Below are 17,043 nucleotides of genomic sequence, written 5' to 3' on the forward strand. Positions count from 1 at the left end.
ACTTGAGCAGACTCTATAAATGCAAGACACTACTGCCTAAATATTGTGGAGAGTTATGGCAGGCAAAGACAAGTGTCAAATGAACCCTTTTATCCAAAGACAGAATAATGCCCTACTTTAATCCTAAACAAAATGCAATTTGTAAAAATCCAGACATGAGAGAGACTTGCATTTTAATCAGCTTTATAAGCAGCTATTGGGGTAAAAGTGATACTCAGAGACATGTCTGATGGCTGTGACTTAATAAAAATTTTGTTCTAAATTAGCAAGGTAAAGCTCTGACAAATAAATGGCAGGTGCTGAGTCTGAGTTCTGCCTTTGCCTTTGTGGATTGTGATAGGACTATCGGTGTTGCAGGAATGATATTTTTTTGTTTTGATTTAATACTATGTCACATCTATCCCCAGTCCAGCAATCTGATAAACACAGCTAGAGTCTGGGAAAAGAAAAAGGGTTCTCACATTTTAGTTTATCTTTCCTGACACTGAATACATTTCAGGCACACTTTTCTTTTGTATAGCACTGTTGAAATTTGAGTGGATGTATTTGTAACTGGAATTGTAACAGACGCGTGCATATTTTGACATCTAGTGCTAAATGTCTTCAATATATACTATGGCATTAAATTCCACCTTGGATATGCTGCTGAGTTTGACTTCGAGACTGCAAACAATATTCTAGTAGAGATTGAAAGCTTACACATTAACAGCTTGTTTCAGATATCTCAAAGGAATTGCATGTCCCTTCTTTTCATAGGGGGGTGTTGGTTGTTGAGAATCTCAACATGAGCCAGCAATATGCACTTGCAGCCCTGAAATCTATGCTGACAATTGCTGACAGCAATTGGGTTTATTTTCATTTTCCCACAAATACTGCCTTAAAAATAACACATGGGAATGCACTCTGTTACAAACACATTTTAGAGCATTGCTAATTCAGAATTTGTTGAAGTGTTTTAGAAGTCTGTAGTCTGGGGGTTTTTTTTTATAAGTTTCAGGAGAGACAGAAATAGTGAATGTGTCATGTAGAAATAGACAACTCCGTGCTAAAGGTCTTTAGGCAGTCATTAGGATTAATGTTATGAGTGGGCCTAATTAAAAAAAAACCAAAACTGTGTGCTTTTGTATTCTGGTTTTTTTCTGTCTGTCTAATTAATGTCTTTTTTGCTTGCCTCGAAATTACCACAGGAAATCTTTCTAAACATCAGCTGCCAATGTGTGTTTGAGAGTACAAATCAAGGGCTGGCTTTGATTAAAAGCTAACTGTGCTGTTAGTCATGGAAATTTTGGTATGGTTAATCATAGTGGGGCACTGGGGGTGTGTGGGTGTCTTGTGTCTGTCTGTCTGTGTCTGTCTGTGTGTCTCTGTGTGTGTGTGAGTACATGCATGCATGTGTGTGTGTGTACCTGTGGTGATGCAAGCCCAGAAAGTGGAATGTCTGGGAACAGAGTCAGAGGTGGGATCATGACCAAGTATGCTGCCCATCAGGAGTGGAAAGATTTCTGTGAAATTCATTCTGTGTGGATTGACAGCCACATGACTTTTATTAACTCACTGCTTAGCTCCTTTATGATGATTTACCTTTCTGTGTTATAGGGCTTGCTGTAATAATCTTAATCTTTAGCTAAAATCTAGAGTAATTGCAATGCTCAAAACCCAGGGAAGATGGCACCTGCGTTCACGTTTAAATGCTGTCTTGTATTGTCCTGCATATCTCCCACACTTGCTCAGCAGATCACTACTGCCTAGCAGCAGATTTTATTTCTCCCTTCCAGTTGCTTACATTGAGTCCATCACTCTGCTATTTTATTTTATATTTGCTGTTCAGTTAGCATTAAAAGAAGTTCTGCTTCATAGTTGCTGCTAGTGTGAAGCAGCACATCTTGGGTAATTGTCAGAGGATATAAAAATACCCTCACCACCTCCACATTGCCCTCACATAAGAATTTTGTTAAAGTCTTCAGCCCTTTTAACATTCTTGTCTCCACTTTGTGCTCCGCTAGAGGACTGGTGGTGGTGAAGGCCATCCTGCAGAGAGGAGATGTGCTTGCTGTTTGCTCCACACTCAAGTGGTCCATTACACCCCTCTGTGGAGCAGACCACTGTTCTGCTCAAGGTGAGAGCTGGCTTCTGTCTTCCCTAATTCCAGTATTGTGTGATGCCTCTTGGGATGCACTGAAGGCTTTTCTGTTTGGCTGATCATCCCACCTGCTGGAAGATGAAGAGCAGCTAGTTACAGATGAGTTATTGACAGCTTGTTTACATTTGTCAAGTGAAAAGGTTTAGGACCTGATTAAACCACAGTCTCAGTCACCTGGTTCCTCCTCCTTTTGGGCTGACAGATGACAGCTTTGTCAGAGAAAAATCCCTTGTCATGACCTATGTAGGATTTTCAAATATGGGAAAAGATTGCGTCATCTTTTCTTTATACAGGAATTTCCTTTCAAATTGTGTATAAATACAGTGGACAGCCTTGCAATCTTTTGCAGAAGTAGATTTCCTTCATACATACAGTTTTATTGTTGCCATTAGGAAAGAAATAGACATATATCCAGACTTCTATATGTTCAGATGCAAGCAGTCCTTGAACACCAAAGCAGTTCTTAAAAAGCTCTAGAACTGCAAGCCATGCTTTCTAATATATGTGCAAATAGTTGTTCACTTTTCTGCTGACGTGCTTTCCCAAGGGAAATAAACACATTTTACAAGTTTGCCCATAGCATTTGCTCCCTGGCTTTAATTTCATAACAATGCAGCCAAAAGCCTCATAAAGGTTTGCCTGATAAATATAGATGGTTCTTTCCTTTTCTAGTTCTTATGAGGCAGTCATCAAAATTAAGTTAGGAATGAAAGGAAATAAAATCAATGATAATGAAGCAAATGTTCTAATACATGGCTTGCATTTAACTAAATGGCAGTGATGTTGGCTCTTTGCAAACTGCTGTTTTGTTCTGACTTACAATTCCAAGAAATGCTGTTTTATTAACATGCTATTCCATCTTTGCTTCTGTGTAGAAGAGGTACTAGAGATGTTATGGGCAGCTGTTTATATTTAAAAATATATGAATTGTCCTCTGGACTATGATGGGACATCTCTGGTAAATGTGAGTTTTGGTGCAAAGATGTGTGAGTGTGTCTCTGCAAGTATTGACTTCTGGCTAAAACCCTACCCAAAGGTGATAAGCCTGGGTGCTGCTCCTGTCTGCTGCTGTCTGACACAAGCTACTTCCTCTAGATTTTTATTTGAAAATTTGACACAATAATGCTGGCTTTCTTTGAAAATAGTTGGAACAAGATGAGAGGTGTTGTTTGTTAAAGCCCAGGAAACTAACAATGAATAAACTTGATATTGGCAAAAAATTTTCTTAGAATCTATATATTTAATGATACCAATCTTTGAATGCTCTAAAGTCTATAAAGGTAGTTTTGGAAGTAATGCAATGGGCAAAGAAACAACAGACAGAAAGAACCCTCTCCAGTCAACTGAGAGGTGTTGGAAGCAATCTTAATACATTAATATCAGGATTACTTGCTTCAAACTGGTACATTTATGTCATGTATTTCTGGCAACAACAAGAAAAAAAGTTTTTTGGAGTAATTAGTGCTCACATTGCTCTTGTATTATACAGTTTTGTCCACATTTTGAGATGGTTTTTAGGTTTTTTTTTTAAGAGGAAAGAGATGACTCTTGCTCTCCTGATGTCGCATGTTATAAATTGGCAGTCTATAGCTGTAGCCCCTTAGGGTTTAGTACTGGAATGTATTAGGTACTGTGAAGGAAAGTGAACTTTGTTGTCATATATTAGATGTCCAGTCTCTTGAAAGCCTTGGGGTTTATGAGCCAGGATTTCAGTGTTTGTGATCATGGGAAAAGCAGCAAGGTAATCAATGGCAAATGAAATGCTTAGGCTGCAATGCAACCTAAAGGACAATAGCTGCACAATTAAAAGCTTTACAGAACCCAGAGAAAGAAGGAAGCAAATTAAAGACTTTGGGACTTTATTACAGAGTCAAAATTATTACAGACTCAGGCTTAAATGAACTGTGAGTTCTGTTTACAAACCTTGAACTGTATTTATTCTGAGATAAAAAGAAAACAAAATACAATAGTAGGTTATATGTAGTAGTTGGTGAGGAAATGAAGTGAAACTGCAAATGAGGATCTTCCTACATTTTCATTTCTGATGCAATTTCTCATTCTAAGGGTCTCTTCCACACAGAGGCTCTCTTAAATAATGGCACTGATTTTTTTGCTCCTGAAATAAAATGTAAGGCAAATTTATTTTTACCCTGATGTGCAGTGACTTTTTAATCAGAACAATGGAAGCTGATTAATTGTAGCTTTAGCATATATAATTTGCACAGGACACATCTGCAAACAGACTGCCCATCAGCCCAACATCATCAGGAAATCCTTCTCCTAACAGTAGAAGAGAACATTTAAGCATTCCTCACAGTACTGAGATTATAATACAGAGCTGAGGCTGTATTGGAAGTGCTGAGAATTTCCAACTTCTTTAAAAACTAATGAGTTGGTGCTCTTTACCCAGTATTCACCATTAAGTAAATATTTCCTCTGGCCAGTGTTAGCAAAATTGAATAATGCCATATTGCCTAATACATTGTCTAACACTAGGCTGATTTGTTCATTTGTTATTTATCTCTGTGCAAGGTTTTCTGTTTGTATTACTTGCTGTCACTTATAATGTTAAATATTTTTCAAGTTATGAATTATAAATCATATTTGTCTACAGTGAAAACTTTAAATATTAAATCTCTGAATTAAGCAGTCTAATGTGTCCTCTGTAGCATTTGTATTTGTAGCATACTTGACAAGTGGGCACTGTCATAATCTTAGGAGCAAATACTGTATTTAGATTGAGTTTTCATCTAAATTGGAGGGTAAATATTGTTTCCTAAATGAAAGAATTGGCACTATTCACATAGCCTCAGTTCTGGAGGTTTTCCATTGCCAAAATACATAAGAATATACAAGTAAATAATTCATTCACCCTAAATGGCGTCTGTTCAAGTATTCATTTTATGGGAATTTTCTATGCCACAGAAATTGTAACCTATGTTCAGTTTTCCTTTTGGCTTTGTTTAATAACTAAATGAGGTCATGTTAAGCAAGCAAACGTGGTTCAGTAATGTCCTTCCTCTTGAAGGAAGGTGTAGTGTCAAATTGTAATCCAGAGCAATGTCATACTGTACATGAAGGTAGCTCTTCTCTGCTCCAGTTGACTAGCAGAAAGAGTTAGCACACTGCAACATCAGGGTGGAAGGTGTTTTTTGCTCTGCTTTACATCTTATTATATCTAATTTATAACTGAGCTTCCCAAGAAAAAGGCTGTTTGCCCTAAGATGGTTTGTTTGAATTTGACAAAAGAAAGTGAAAATGTGAAAACAGTTGATGTATAATGATGGTAATTTGACTCATGGCATGTGCTTTTTGCTTCAGTGGATTTTCTGTATTGATTTTTGAGCTTGAGCACTAATGAATTCCATTTTTTGAGCAACAAGCACCCTTTGGGATGTGCAGGCTTTCTGAGTATTATTGAATTAAGGCTGTGGGATGCTCACACAATGTATTTTTTTCCTTGGCTGCTGATGGGGCTTCCAGCTGAGTTTTTGTTCTGCTACACTGTTTCTGCTTCATGGTTGTTGTCTCGTTTGATTTTTTTTTTTTTTTTTTGAACACAATCTAACAGCTTGATAATTTTAATTAAAATATGTTATAAATATTCATACTAATTTGTATATGACCTGCAACATTTTCACTCGAGATGAACCACTGCACTGGGTATTCTCAGAGGTAGGTTGAAGCAGTTTTTCCATATGTTTGCAACTATAGCTTTCTGGTTATTTTTTAATCTTATATGCAATACTCTTCTCAACTTTCAGTTCTCTATACTAGCTCTTATCAGTAACACCAGAAAACAAGCAGGAGTATTTCCTTTATTTGAGTATTTGGTTCCATAATCAATGGTATTTTAACTGCAGATAAACTACTCTTCTGTACTACCTGCCATACCTGCTGCAACAGGTACTTTTAGTACTGGCATTCCTCAATTACAGGGGTCAGTTGACCAATTTGTGGTTAAGGTGTTGTACAGAAATAGACAGTACTCCTGTGGTAGCAATTCCTACTTTTCATGACAGGTGTGCTCTTGAAAATGTGATTCTGGAGTACCTTATACAGTTATGAAATGAATTATCTTGTCTATAGCAGACAAATTTTAAGGAACAAAGCATGATTTGAAGAATAATATGATCAGGAATATGACCCATATTTGTTTATATATGGACTCTCACTGTATCATTGCAAACATAAGAGCTCCTCAGAATGGATACAGCAGGGGTCTGTTGTGGCAGGGTCTATTTTTGTATTGCTTGCAAGAACTGCAGTGCAAGCCAGATGTTTGCTGAGATGAGAGAAACAAGAGAGCTGACCATTTTTCGAAGACATCTTGCAGATACAAAATAATGGTTACTTCTGTGTTGAATCATGATAGAATGCATTCTGATTTTTTGAGAATCATGTCACAGTGGAAGACAAAACAGCAAGCTAAATTTATGTGGCACTAAATGAAATCTCCATGTAGAAAAAAAAAGACCCTGCTGAATTCTAGGATGAGGAAAATGGACATGGAGAATGCACTGTTTTGTGTGTCCTTGAATGGCATCAATTGCATAGATATCACTAAGCTATAAGTTAAGTAGCACCAGTGCCAATCTACTGTTGACCTCTGCTTACTTTATTTGTCATAAAATAAGCTGACCCTTTGCCCACTCAGCTTCATTGTCTGGCTTGAACAGAGAGGAAAAGCTTAAGGTTCCCCACTCTTCCGATCTACCTGCTTGTCCACAGAGTACAGCACCACCATGGGGCTCAAGAGACTTCCAAATATCACTTAAAAGCAAGAAATTTTAACTTCCCTTAAAAATCTTCTCATAGTTCTTCTACTGTTGTGCCAGGGGCAGAGAATGTCTTTCTCCAGGTCTGATGTGTGAGTGCATAAGTTGAAGTACCTACCCCTTGTGGCCAGTTCTTTTTTTGTTCTGAATCCAGGAATTAGGAAAGATCAAGTTCGTTGTTAGGCCACAGTTGCCATGAAATATATCTTTTTCTGTTTCCTGCTTGAAAAATCTGAAAGTACAAAGATGGGCTCTTTTTACAAGTGTTAAAGGTTTTTATGCACGCTTTCTATTATTAACACCTGCAACTAAGTGATTTCTTAAAAATAAAACAACTTACTAAAGCAGAGAGAATAGAGAAAACAGTCTCAGATCATCAACATTTTTTCCTAAACTTTTGTCCTTCCTGGTGTTTACAATGATGAATGGCAAATAAATCATCTCATTATCAGCCTCCTTGTCTCTCTGATGACACTCAGAATATATTCCAGGACATGTTTTCTAACAAATGTTTGTTTCTTTTTATGAATGTTCCTTTATCAGCTTTTCAGCTAGAGAACCAAGCTCATCTATCATTTCTCAATTGCAAGGTATTGAATTGTATCCAGGGCCTAATTTGCAGAACCAAACACCTACATTAAGCAGCCATCTGGGCCTGGGGGTGCCAACACCCTTATGTAAACTGGATTTGAATAGGCCCACAGGTCGGTTTGAGAGCTCATTTACCTGACTGTCTTTTGAACTGCTTAATTCCCGAATTAGTTTGGCATATTTGGAAAAGACACCCCAGGTCTTTGTCACAACTGAAAAATAGGTGGGCATGCTGGGAATTTAGATAGCATTTAATGCTCCAAGTGAATACAGGGAGCCATCTGTTATTGAGTCAAACAAATGCATCACAACATTGTGTCAATAAGGCTGCATTATATCAACAATTATATCAACAATTAATCTGAGTCATCTTTTCTAACAATAAACTGTCTTAAAACTAGGGTACTATACATGTACTTTAGTGTGAACCCTTATGATGTTAATTGACAGCTGCCAAGTATAAGTAGTTTATTCAATTGAAATTAAGTAGCTGGATAGAAATATTCTCATGAAGAGATGACACCTGAATTTGATAAGCTTATCAGCAGGATTTTTTTAAGAAACAACCTTTTCTTCTGGGTATATCTCTTGTCTTGAGAGAACATCTGCTGTGAAGGCATATGACACTTAGAAGCGATTTATAATTAATATAATTGCTTAATGGTACATTTCCTTTGACCATAGCGTGCCATGCTGCCCAAACCTCTTCTTACACTCAGGTGCCCTGGTGAAAGGCTAGTGGTATTTTTCAAAGAGGACAGTTAAAATATTTCCAACAAATATTTTATCCAGTATCTCTACAGCTGGTCAGTAAGAGTACCATAGCACCCCAAATCTCGTATCTAGTATATATCTGTATTGCTAACATGGTTTACTCCCACTGTCCAAAAGTGTTGGACAAATCCTGAACTGTGCCTTTAATGATATGATGTGGCAATCCCTGGGGAGAAGACAAACCCCTGGGCCAGAGCCCCTAATTCTGCCCCTGAAGAAAGGAAGAGCAGGAGGAGGAAGCTGACAAATGAGCATGGAGTCCCCCAGTGCAGAGATGAATGGCAGTGGAAGGGAATCAGGGCAAGCACTCAGGAAATGTGCATGTCTGGTCCTGCATTGTCATCTGGGTGGGCTGTAGGGTTGTTGGACCCAACATTTCAAGCAGGAGAGGTCTCATACTTGCATGGGCCCAGCGGGTCTGGAGCAGAGGCTGCCCTGAAGTACTGGAGAGCTAGAGGAGGACCTCAATGGCAGCTTGCTGGTGGTGCTGGGGCTGCTGGTCTTAGGTGCTGGGGAGCTGTGGAACCTGTGGAACAGCTGTGGAACTATTGCCATGTGGCTTGGGGTTCTGCTTTCAGCACTCAGTGTTGGGCTGTCTATGGAGTTTTGGGACTGATGTTGCAAACAGAACTGGTTTTGCATGTGATCAGGCCAAGGTGAGCTGGAGCAGAAGCTGCCCTCAAACACCGAGTGTTTGTGCCCTTGGCAGTGCAAGAACAGCACAGGAGAGGTTGCCGGGGTCAGGGGAAGCTGTTGAATTGATGGTTGTAAGAACAAAGGGACTGCAGCATGTACAGCTGCTGGACCTCTTGTTCTCAGTCCTTCTGCTTTGAGCCCTGGTGAGAGATCCCATGCAGAGCCCCAGGGGGCAGCTTTGGAAGTTCTCTTTCTCCTCATGTTCTCCTCAGTTCCTCTTTCTCCTCATGCTCCCTGCCTCCTGGTCTCATAGTGGCTGTGCCTCTCATCTAGAGCCACATATGCATCATTACTCTCCCATGACGGCAGAGAAAGGAGAAGAAATTGATGAGCCTCCACTGCCTGAGAATGAGGCAGATGCAAGGTGTCCCTGCTTTTTCCCCACTGTCCTGTTTCCAACTCCTCCATGAAGCTGAAGCCCAGTTCAGGGGACACTGAGGGCCAGGAATGCTGGGGCGGCCCCTGGCATGGCACAGTGCTTGCACCCTCCTGTCTTGTGAGCCAGGCAGAAGGACACCAATCTGAAGGGGATTCAGATGCCCATGGTGGTCATTCCCAAGATAAACAGATTCTTACCTCTGTAGAGGGAGAACCAGAAACAAGTAATGCCAGGGCACACAGGCTGCCACTGCTGGACAAACAGAAGGAGCAAGAGTGAGGTCCTAGTGCTGCTGAGCACCTGCCATACCCCAGGATTGAGGGAATGGCTCCTCCCTGGATGCAGCCCCTGTGAAACCAGGCATGTTTGTACACCAGGCACACCATGGTGCTTTCTGTTCCCCAAAAGGTCTAAGCAGATGAAGGAGCTAGTGTTCTGCCCCATAGCTGTCTACACTGCCTGCTCTGGATGGTGCTCCCAGCAGAAGGACCATAAGGGAAGAGGAAAGGGATGGGTGAGGTGAAAAGTCCTTCCCCGGTGGCAGTGAGGAGGGTAGAGGAGAAACCTTCCTGTACTAAGGAAGGAACTGGGTGACATATTGATCCTCAACAGCACAGTGGAGATGGAAGCTGTGGTCACAGCCTGCCTCCCAGCAGAATATGGTGCCCGTGCTCTCACCACAGAGGAAGCAGTGCTGGAGAAAGCACAGCATCACCCATTAGCATCCAGTCCCACACCTTTGGGCAGGGTGCAGGTTGAGGCTGCTGGGTAACACCCTGCAGATCTGCCTTGTAGTCAAGGCTCCTGTGCTGAAGCCTTTGTGGAGCTGTTGGGAACAAGATTTTTGTCCCTGAGTTGGTTGGAAGAGCTAGGATTTCTTTTTTGGGGTTTGGACTAAGCTCCTACAAACCATTCTTGTCACAACTCTCCGTGTTCTTGTCATGTCCTCACCCTCTGCATTGCCTGCTTGAGTGTCTGTAGAATATCCTTAGGGAGAAAATCCACTGAGTCCTGCTTCCTTGACTGGTTGCTGTCAAAGCTCATTGGCATAAAACTGCAGAAGAGAATAGACAGGGACCTGATGTGGAGAGCATTTCAGGGACTGCCTGTCAGAAAGCTGGAGGGAGCCCTGCAGCAAGTCACAAGGCAAAAAACATGGGCACAGAGCTCTTACTTCTACGGTATGTGCCCATGGAGGTCCTGGTCAGTCTCTGCCCAGTGACACAGCATACGTGCTGGAGGGGAGAGAACAAATGCTGCACATTATAGTGGGGAGCTGCTAAAGGTCACCTGACCAGGAAGATGGAGTGGATTAAGCTCTTTATAGAAAAATAGGAATAGCCTCAAGTTCACAAGCCCTCAGCCTCATTGGGGATTTCAGCCATACTGGTATTTGTTGGAGGGACAGCAGAGCAGGGCATAAGCAATCCTGAAGTTTCCTAGAATGTATTGAAAACTTCCTTCTCTGAGTGATAGAGGAGCCAACAAAGAGAGGTGCTATTTGGGCCCTTATTCTCACCAACAAGGAGTGGATGGCAGGGAATGTGAAGCTTAAGGGCAGTTTTGGCTGCAGTGACCATGAAATGATGGACTTCAAGATTGTTACAGCAGCAAGGAGGGCTCATAGCAAGCTCACTGCTCTGGACTACAGGAGAGCAGGCTTTGACCTCTTCAAGGGGCAAACTCTACCTGCTTGATAGAGTACCATGGGATAAAGCCCTGAAGAAAAAAGGAGCCCAGGAAAGCCAGTTAATATTCAAGGATAATCTTCTTGAAGCTCAGAAGTGATGTATCCCAACAAACAGGAAGTCAGGCAAAAATGCCAGGAGGCCTACATGGATGAGCAAGGAGCTCCTGGACAAACTCAGACACAAAAAAGAAACCTACAGAAGGTGTCAGCAAGGATAGGTAGCCTGGGAATATAAAGAATAATATAAAGAATAATAGTCAAGGATTAGGTTAGGAATTCTATAAGCCAACCCTGAACTTTGCTCAGTCTTGGGCCCCTCACTACAACGACACTGCGTGTCTGAGAGTGTCAAAATGGAGACCAGTGACAAGTGGCATCCCTCACGGAAAAGTACCAAGGCCAGTGCTGTTTAGCACCTTTTGTGAGAACATGGACACTGGTATTGAGTCCACCCTCAGCAAGTTTGCCAAGAACACCAAGCTTTGTGGTGCAGTAGACATGCTGGAGGGAAGGGATGCCACCCAGAGGGATGTTGGCAGGCTTGAGAGGTAGAGCCTTACAAACTGCATGAAATTCAACAAGGCCAGGTGCAAGTCCTGCACATGGGTTGATATAAACCCAAGCACAAATACAGGCTGGGCAGAGAAGGGATTTGGAACACCCTTGTGGAGTAGGACTTAGGGGTGTTGGTTGTTGAGAATCACAACATGAGCCTAGAGAGCCAACAGTGTCCTGGTCTGCATCCAAAGAAGCATGACCAGCAGGTCAAAGGAGGTGATTCTCCCCCTCTACTCTTGTGAGACTCCACCTGGAGTACTGTGTCCAGCTCTGGAGCCCCCAGCACGGGAAGGACATGGAGCTGTTGGAGATGTAGATGCCCCAGTCCTGGAAGTGTTCAAGGTGAGGCTGGATGGAGCTTTGAGCAACCTGCTGTAGTGGGAGGTGTCCCTGATGATGCAGGGGTGTGGGAGCTAGATGATCTTTACATTCCCTTCCAACCCAAAATGTTCTATGATTCTATGAACTCCAATGATTGCTTTAAACTTATGGTGAACTGCTAACAGTCCACTGTCTTTCCTTAGACTTCAAGGGGATCAGCAAATAATATACATAACCTACTGTTACTAAGCAAATCTTATGTGCTAGCATAAAAGTCATTTTTCTGGAAAGAAACATTTCCTGAGTTTGGGATGGCATCCCTTTCAAAGACACGAGGACTCAAACATTGGTAAATGAGTGAAATATCATTAGAATTTGCATGCTGCTGTTGGATTTGTTTTGTTCATAAAATAATCATGTTTCAATTTTCTGTCCTCTCCTCTGTTTTGCCCTGTTGTAATTAAAAGGCTGTTGAGAGAGCTTCATTAATTTTTTGTGTGTTGTTTGTTTGTTTGTTTGTTTTTCTGGTAAATTATTTATAGCTTTTAGATTTTATGAAAATTATACTGAGTTTAGTGGCCATTTCTGTCATGCAGGCAAACACACACGCAAACTGTCAAAAAGGAAAGAGGGAAAACAAACACAAAGATTAAAAAAAATATCCAGGAAAAAAGAAATGTTATGTTAAAACACAGAGTATTGTTTATTGTTTTCATTGCTGGAATTTAAGAAAAATTTTACTTTGCCCTCACAAAAACCAAAGCAATGTAAATTGCTTCATTTACCTCAAAATACCTGAGGGAGGGATAGAGGTTTTCCCAGGAGGGAAAAGCATTGCCATTTCCAGTTTACCAGAAGGTGTAACTTGATTTTTTAGGATAGCAAATTAAAAAAAAAAATAAAAAATTGACATAATTGTAACTTAATTTACTAAAAAAAGGATAATCTTTCAACAATTCTAAGCTGAAAAGAGAAGTACTGTAAATACTACTAGATAAAAGAATGGATGGTATTCCTCTGTTGGCTTTGATTGGACTAAATATTGGTAGAGAGTTTTATGTTCAGAATAAAGTCACAAACATAACCAAACCTTTTGAAGTTCTGCTGCCACCTCTGAGATGGGAAGCAAGGAAACTTGCATTGTGGTGGCACTGTTTCCTATGTGTGGATCAGAGAATGATTATATCAGAGATTATTGAGATGAAATCCACTCTTTTCTGAAGTTATTACACATTATTTATATTTTTTTTCTTCATAGGCTTCTTCCTGTTGATGATACAGAATTCTGTAGATCAAAAACCAAAGAACAAAGCTCAATTCACTGCCTTTTTTTGTTTGCAATTAGCAAATTTTGTTCTTAACTTTGTAGGTAAATGAAGCTTGAAAGATGCAGAAACCATGATTCTTTGAATTGAAGCAATGAAATAATAAAAAAACCCCCAACATGATAGGCTTTAAATTATTGGGTTTTTTTTTAATATTGCTACTGGAGTGTCTCAGTGTAACTGAGGTCACTATTACATTTTGCTGCTCCTTAAATTTAGCAAATAAATCAATGCCTTTGTACACTAGCTGCTTTCCACTGTTTTTCTCATAAACAACAACAGTAGCAAAATTACTAAGTCCATCAATGTTGTGTACTGAGATTTGCTAAAATGTCCTAATATCCAGCATCTTAGGTGAGGGGGTGGGACCACTACTGCTTTCATTCACACCAGTGGAATTACTCTAATGGGTTTTCATGTGAGAAAATAGCAGTAGCAATACATAATAGAAACAAACATTTATTGCAGTCCATTTCAGTTTACAGTATACTAAATAATAACTGTTGTTGTCTATTTCAGTGTCTACTAATCCCTACTTTGACAAATTAGAATAAGAACCAGTAGTAATCATTATTTGAAAAGCTTTCAATGATAAGAGCTATTAATGGCATTACATTGGGTTAAACTAAAAAAAAAATATTCATCTTTCTAAAGGTTTTCACTGGAATAATAACAAAATACAATTTGGTGACTGTATAATTTAAAACCGGTAGATTCACATATATGTATTTCTTAGCTATTTTTGGAAGCATTTTTTGTAGCTGCAGTAAAATAGAATTAAATGCAGCAACAGTGAAAAAGTTATGATATATCTGCACTGAAATGGAGAAAAGATTCAAGATCTTGCAAGTAATGACTCTATGTTTGTATCAGTTAGGATGGCTAACAGAAGCTTGTCACGAAAAGTGCTATTACTACTTGCGCTGTGGTTTGGCTCCGTGGAAGCTGTGTTTTACTCCTAAGCCATGTTCAATACTTCCAAACATGAAAGAGACAATACTGCAAAACAACTAACTAACCTCTGTTTTCATGATACAGAACATATATAACTAAAAAAATACAGGAAAAGTGCATATAGAAATGACTGAGTTTTCCTTAGGATTAGTTTCCTTTCTATTGCCCTGTATGTTTGGAAAGCAAATAGAGTAGAACTGTATTCCCAATACTTCTTACTTTTTAAAAGCAAAATGCTTAAAGGAAAATCATACTTGGATATCTAGGATATTCAAAACATCCATTAATTCCTTTTGAACCATAACAAAGGTAGGGTTTTACTCACAGAAATGAAAGACCTTTGGGATAGCCTTCTGTACTTTTGATCAATTGTGTTATTGTTTCTGCTCAGGAAAAAAAAAAAAAAAAAGTACTGGATAGAACATTGAAAAAAAGGTGTTGCATTCAACATTAACATGGTATCCTTTATCTTAATGGGCACAACACGGCAGGACAGCCTGCTGCCCCAGCCCATCCAAGTGAATCAAGCGGGACAGGGAGATCCCAGCCCTCTGCCTGCTCCACACGCAGTGTCCCCATGGGTGGTGGGGTTGGGATTGGCTCTTTTCCCTTGGCTCATCCTTCTTGTCCCAGTCCCTTGACGGGACAAGGGAGCCCAGTCAGGAACAGAGAGCAAGTCTCAGCCACTGCTCTTGGAAGGCAGCTTCCTCAGCCAAGTCACTGTCCTTCTGCCTCTCCTGCAGGAGCTGCTGGATGTTCTGGATGAGCATGGACCAACAGGATGGAATATTCTGAAGAGCTGCCAATAGGACTGCACTATGAGAGCTGAGGGAAGCCCTGGACCATGGAGAAGACGTCGACCTGGGAAGCCAGCCTGTGATGCTGCTGGCCAGCATCTTGAGGGTGAGCACTTGTGACCTGCAGCTGCAGGAGCTCCTGCCTGGCCTCAGGTGTTCCAAGGCTCAGATGGACACATTGGCATTGCAGGACCTCCTGTGAAGCATCCCCCCCTAACTCCTTTTGACCCACCTTATGAGGACTGGATTCAAGCCACAGAGAGGACAAGCAAGCAGGCAAAGGTGGAAGAACTTAAAGTGTAAATATGGCCAGCAGCCTGCCTGTTGAGCAGGGATTGGTAGAGGCCTGAGACTTGACTAAAAAGGGATGGTCTCCTTGAAAATCTGTGTCTTCTGGCAGCTTGCAGCTGCTAGGCTGGGGCTAGATTTTGGAGGAAAGGCCATGGACAGGGAGCTTTCCCTGGCATGGACTTGGGCAGCATTGGGAGACAAGAAGTAACACTGAGCTTCCTTCCTGAAGTGCAACAGCACTGCCCACTGGCTGAGAGCACCCAGCAAACTGTGCAATGCAGCCACTGGCTCCCACCTGCCTTGTGCAAGCTTTGGGGATGGCTGTGTGACACATCTGTTTTGTTAACTTTGTGATCCTGTTCCCTCAGGGTGGCCAAGAAGTTGCCTGTGCCAAATCTCCTCCTCCTGAAGCACCTGTTCTCCATGCTCCAACATATCAGCAGCAACATGTCCACCAGCAGAATGACCTGCAGCAATCTGGCCATCTGCCTTGGGCCAAACCTGATAGGCCCACCCAACAAGGACCTGTTCCCACTGGAGGCCATGGTGGAGGGGACTCAGAGGGTCCTCTATCTTGAGCAGCCAGATGCAGCCTTCCAGACCATCAGAGCTTGGCTGCTCCAAGGTCCCTGGTGGCTGCTCCCTCTTCAGCAACAAATGTTGGTGGGAAGGCTTCCTGGAAGAGTAGCAGCCATACTCCTTTATACAGAGCAAGGGTCAGGTGTGGGAAAGGCAGCTTGATGAATTTTCAGGCACCCGGCTTGAGACCAAGGTTTTGATGTGTGAAGGTGAATGAATGGATGAAGTTTACGATTGAAAACAGTGGTGACATCATTGAGGAAGAGATGACTGGCCTCTCCTGTCCATCATCTGAGGAGTCCCTGGCACCCATGGACAGGCCCATAGGTCTGAAGAGGAACTGAGGATTGCCACAAACTTAGGCTACCAGAAGTGTGGAGAGGACAACTGGTATAAGGGCTTTGGGTAACACTTTATTTTGGTGTTCTTCCAAGAAGTCACTTTGCTGCATATGCTTTTGCTTCCTAGATGTGCATTTGGAAGACAAAAGTGGCCCTGCAATAGGAGCAAACAAAGACCATCTGGCATAAGACTTTCTGCATACATCAACCTCTCTGTTGGATGTCCTCAAATAAGCTGGGGGAGACACAGAGCTGGAGTCCACAGAGTCAGTGATATGGCAGCTCCACCAGCCCTCTAACAACATTGCTTTGTCAGGTGGTTAGTTCCTGATGAGCTGCTCTGCCTCCTCCTGACATCCTCTCCCCTGTGCCTTTGGGGCTCCTGCTCTCCCCCAAACAATACATCTGAAGGAAAACTGGGGAAGTTATTTCTCAGATGCCAGGGGCTGCCCAAAGGACTGCCTGCTGCAGCTGGAGACCACTTGCCCTGGCACCTAGGCAGCAGATGGGCTCTGACACAGAGAAAGGGCCAGGGCAGACCCCTCCTGCTGCTGCTGCTGCTGTTGTTGCTGCTGCTGCTGCTGGTACCTCCTGCTAAAAAAGAAAACCGTTCAGAGCCATCAATGGGAACCACCAGGCCAGCACTCCTGGAGCCCGCCCAGCCCTGCCTGCAGCTCATTGCAGAGTAGTGCAGCAGGAAGGCAGGGAGACAGCAGCTGAAGCTGCAATAGCTGCAGAGAGGAAGGCAGTGAGCTGGAGGTGGCCTCTTTGGGTCCACCTGGGCAGAGCCCTGCCTGCACCCCACCTGCGCTTGGAAAAGACATTGATG

This window comes from Heliangelus exortis, chromosome 3 (genome assembly GCF_036169615.1).
Source record: "Heliangelus exortis chromosome 3, bHelExo1.hap1, whole genome shotgun sequence".
Classification (NCBI taxonomy): domain Eukaryota; kingdom Metazoa; phylum Chordata; class Aves; order Apodiformes; family Trochilidae; genus Heliangelus; species Heliangelus exortis.